This window comes from Micromys minutus (genome assembly GCF_963924665.1).
Source record: "Micromys minutus genome assembly, chromosome: 20".
NCBI classification, from domain to species: Eukaryota; Metazoa; Chordata; class Mammalia; order Rodentia; family Muridae; genus Micromys; species Micromys minutus.
This window is the reverse complement of record NC_137955.1, coordinates 35001000-35006451: the sequence shown is the minus strand read 5'-3', so window position 1 is coordinate 35006451 and position 5452 is coordinate 35001000.

Here is a 5452-nt window from a genome sequence, read left to right as displayed (position 1 = left end):
AAAGATAAATGTACAGATTTTAAGCACTTTTTGAATAAATTATACAATACATTTTTGTCAGTACTTTTTTTTTAAGGATTGATAGTGTGATAAAGATCCCACCAGTAACAATGAGCATAAAGTACATGTAAAATCAGGGACCCTACAAGGCTGCCCACTCTCCCCCTACCTATTCAACATAGTACTGGAAGTCCTGGCTGGAGCAATTAGACAGCAAAAGGAGATCAAGGGGATACAAATCAGAAAGGAAGAGATAAAAACATCACTCTTTGCCAATGACATGATACTGTACTTAAGTGACACCAAAAATTCCACCAGAGAACTCCTACAGCTGATAAACAAGTTCAGCAAAGTGGCCAGATACAAAATTAACTCAAACAAATCAGTAACCTTTCTATACTCAAAGGACAAAAATGTGGAGAAAGAAATTAGGGAAAAGGTACCCTTCAAAATCGTCACAAAAACTATGAAAACCTTGGTGTGACTCTAACTAAGCAAGTGAAGGACCTTTATGACAAGAACTTCAAACCTCTAAAGAAGGAAATTGAGGATGATCTCAGAAAATGGAAAGATCTCCAATGCTCATGGATTGGAAAGATCAACATTTTAAAAATGGCCATCCTACCAAAAGCAATCAACAGATTCAATGCAATCCCCATCAAAATACCAACCAAGTTCTTCATTGAATTGTAAAGATCAATGTGTAATTTCATCTGGAATAACAAAAGACCTAGAATAGCGAAATCAATAATCAACAACAAGAAAACATCTGCAGGAATCACTATCCCTGACATCAAGCTATATTACAAGGCAATTGTGCTGAAAACTGCATGGTACTGGTACAGAAATAGGCATGTGGATCAATGGAATAGAATAGAAGATCCAGAAATGAGTCCTCACATATTTGGTCACCTGATTTTTGAAAAAGGAGCTGCAAACATTCAATGGAAAAAAAGGACAGCCTATTCAACAAATGGTACTGGTCCAACTGGCACAAAGCATGCAAAAGAATGAAAATAGACCCTTTCTTATCTCATTGTAAAAAGCTCAAGTGTAAGTGGGTCAAAGATCTCCACATTAAACCAGATACACTGAAACTATTAGATGAGAGTGTAGAGAAAACCTTAGAACACATAGGCACAGGAGAAAATTTTCTGAACAAAATACCACTGGCTCAAGCTCTATGGTAAAAGATTAACAAATGGGACTTAATGAGATTGCAAAGTTTCTGTACGGCTAAAGACATTGTCAAGAAAGCAACATGGCAGCCAACAGAATGGGAAAAGGTCTTTACCAACTCCACATCAGATAGAGGCCTAATATCTAAGGTATACAAAGAACTCAAAAAGCTAGACACCAGAGAATCAAATAACCCTATTAAAAAATGGGGTACAGAGCTAAACAAAACGTTCTCAGCTGAGGGATATCGAATGGCCGAGAAATACCTGAGAAAGTGCTCGACATCCTTAGCCATCAGGGAAATGCAAATAAAAACAACCCAGAGATTCCACCTCACACCAGTCAGATTGACCAAGATCCAAAACTCAGATGACAACAGATGCTGGTGAGGTTGAGGAGAAAGAGGAACCCTTCTCCACTGTTGGTGGGGTTGCAAACTGAAACAACCACTCTGGAAATCAGTCTGGCGATACCTAAGAAAATTGGACATAATACTACCTGAAGACCCAGCTATTCCACTTCTGGGCATATACCCCAGAGACAGTCTAGTACACAACAAAGATATATGCACCACAATGTTCATAGAAGCTCTATTTATAATAGCCAGAAGTTGGAAAGAACCCAGATGTCCTTCAGAAGGTGAATGGATACAAAAATTGTGGTACATTTACACAATGCAGTACTACTCAGCTACCAGATACAATGACTTAAAGAAATTCTTAAGAAAATGGATGCATCTACAGAATATCATCCTGAGTGAGATAACCCAGTCATAAAAGAACAGATATAATATGCAGTCGCTGATAATGGGATACTAACCCCAGAAAGCACTGAACATTCCAGAAACAACTCACAGACTGTGTGAAGTTCAAGAAAAAAAAAAAGAAAGAAAGAAAAGAAAGAAAAGAAAAAAATCATTATGCTCAATCCTTATACACCAAGAAAACGTTAACTAATTCCGGGTTACATCCTGTTTTACATGTACTTTATGCTCATTGTAACTAGTAAGAAATTAATGCACACTATCAACCCTTTGGGAAAAAAAGCCAAAAAATTAACAAAAATGTATTTGTATAATTTTTTTGCAAAAATCCTTAAAATTTGTACATTTATCTTTTTTTCTTTAAAATAAAGTTGTTCAAAAAAAAAAAAAAAAAAGAGAGAGAGAGAGACAAATCAGTGCTCATGGCTTTGCTGTTGGGATTATCCTTTCCTTTTGTGGTACATTCAAAGAAATATGTTACTACAGGATTTTAAATTGAGAAGCTCAAAAATTCTACAAGAATGCAATGGACAATTCCATTCAATCTTGGAATGCTGATAGAAATGCAGAAAATGGAAGGCACAGGCAATTTTACAAGAGAGGAAAAATACTCTAAAGGTGTTAAGGCTATGTATATCCTAGCAACAAGTGTTATTATGTTCTGTGCATTAAAAATGGGTTGTGATTAATAAAAAAAGCTGTTGACAGAAAAAAAAAAGGAAACCAACATAATATTAGCCTCAAAAATGAGTTTGGTAGTATTCCATCTGATTCTATCGTTTTGATTAGTTTGAAGAGTATTGGTGTTATGTGCGCAATAAATGTCTGATAAAATTCTGCACTGAACTCATCTGGACCTGGGCTTTTTTTGGTTGGGAGGCTTTTGATGACTTCTTCTATTTCTTTAGGTGTTAGAAGGTTATTTCGATGGTTTACTTGTTTCTGGTTTAACTTTAGGATCTGGTATCTGTCTAGGAATTTGTCCATTTCCTCCAGATTTTCCAATTTTGTGGAGTATAAGTTTTTGTAGTAGGATCTGATGATTTCTTGAATTTCCTCAGTTTCAGTTGTTATGTTGCCACTTTCCTTTCTGATTTTGTTAATTTGTATACTCTCTCTTTCCCTCTAGTTAGTTTGGCTAGGGGTTTATCAATCTTGTTGATTTTCTCAAAGAACCAACTCTTGGTTTTTTTTGATTTTTTCAATGGTTCCTTTTGTTTCTATTTGGTCTCTTTCTGCCCTAATTTTGATTATTTCTTGCTGTCTACTCTTCTTGGGTATATCTGCCTCCTTTTGTTCTAGGGCTTTTAGCTGTGCTGTGAGGTTGCTGATGTAAGCTCTCTCCAGTTTCTTTTTGGAAGCCCTTAGGGCTATGAGTTTTCCTCTCAGTACTGCTTTCGTTGCATTCCATAGGTTTGGGTATGTTGTGTTTATGTTTTCGTTGAATTCTAGAAAATCCTTAATTACTTTCTTTATTTCTCCTTTGACCCTGCTATCCTTTATCAGAGCGTTGTTTAGTTTCCATGTGTATGTGGGCTTTTTGTTGACTTTGTTGTTGTTAAAGACCAGCCGTAGACCATGGTGATCTGAGAGGATGCATGGGAGTATTTCAATCTTCTTATATCGATTGAGGCTTGTTCTGTGTCCAATTATGTGGTCAATTTTCGAGAAGGTGCCATGGGGTGATGAGAAGAAGGTGTATTCTTCTACTTTAGGATAATATGTTCTGTATATATCTATTAATTCTAGTTGATTCAAAGTCTCTGCTAGTTTTGCAGTGTCCTTATTCAGTTTCTGTTTCGATGATCTGTCCATTGGTGAGAGTGGGGTATTAAAGTCTCCCACTATTATTGTGTGTGGTGAAATGTGTTTTTTGAGCTTTAGTAGGGTTTCTTTTATGAATGTGGGTGCTTTTTTATTTGGAGCATATATGTTAAGGATTGAGAGTTCCTCCGGACAGATTTCCCCTGTAATGAGTAAAAAGTGTCCTTCCTTATCTTTTTTGATAACTTTTTGTTGGAAATTTACTTTATTCGATATTAGAATAGCCACTTCAGCTTGCTTCTTGGGGCTTTTTGCTTGGAAGTTTTTTTCCCACCCTTTCACTCTGAGATAGTGTCTGTCTTTGTCTCTGAGATGAGTTTCCTGTAGGCAGCAAAAGGCTGGATTTTGTTTATTTATCCAGTCTGGTAGCCTATGTCTCTTTAATGGGGAGTTGAGTCCATTTATTTTAACAGATATCAAGGAATAGTTGATTCTGTTTCCTGCTATTATTGCTTTTGTGGGTTGAGTTGTGTTTGTGTCTTTTTCTTCTTTTGGTTTTCTTGTTTAGAAGTTTTCTTGTTTTTACTAGGCTGTATTTTCCCTCATTGTATTGGGTTTTCCACCTAAAATTCATTGTAGTGCTGGGTTTGTGGTCAGATATTGTGTAAATTTTGATTTGTCTTGAAATATCTTCATCTCTCCATTTATGGTGATTGATAGTTTTGCTGGGTATAGCAGACTGGGCTGGCACTTGTGCTCTCTTAGGGTGTGCATGATGTCTGTCCAGGCTCTTCTAGCTTTCATATTCTCTGTTGAGATATCGGGTATGATTCTGATTGGCCTGCCTTTATATGTTACCTGACCTTTTTCCCTTACTGCTCTTAGTATTCTTTCTTTGCTTTGCACACTTGGTGTTTTTACTATTATGTGTCGGGAGGTATTTCTTTTCTGGTCCAACCTATTTGGAGTTCTGAAGGCTTCTTTTATGCTGGTGGTCATCTCATTCTTGAGGGTAGGGAAGTTTTCTTTTATGATTTTGTTGAATATATTTACTGTGCCTCTTAGTTGATACTCTTCTCCCTCTTTTATTCCTATTATCTTTAAGTTCGGTCTTCTCATTGTGTCCTGGATTTCCTGGACATTTTGGGTTAGGAGCTTTTTGTTTTTTGCATCTTCTCTGGCTTTTTTGTCTATGTTTACAATGTTTTCTTCTGCCCTGGAGATTCTCTCTTCGATCTCTTTTAATCTATTGGAAATGCTTGCTTCTGTGACTCCTGATTTCTTTTTTAGGTGTTCTACCTCTAGGATTATCTCTTTTAGTGTTTTCTTTATTGTGTCAATTTCCATTTTAAATTCCCTCTTCCATTCCTTCATCTCTTTGTTTGTGTTTTCCTCTAGTTCTTTGAGTGTTTTTTTTTGTTTCCTCTTTAAAAGCTTCTGAATATTTTTGCTTTTCCTCCCGTTCTTATATAAGTATCTCTATCAGCATCTTGAGGTATGATTTCAGATCAGCATCTTCTTTTTCTGGAGTGTTTGGCATTCCAATGTTTGCTGTTATGGGAGAGCTGGGTTCTCGTGTTGCCAGGTTGTCTTGGTTTCCTTGGGATATACTCTTTCGCTTTCCCCTTGCCATTTTGTTGTCTGTGATATGTTCTTACCTTTCGCTTGTATCTGGTCTGTGTCCCTGGATCTCCAATGGTCCAGGTGGCAAATGGGCTGAGCCCTGTTCTATGCCTCAGAGTCGCT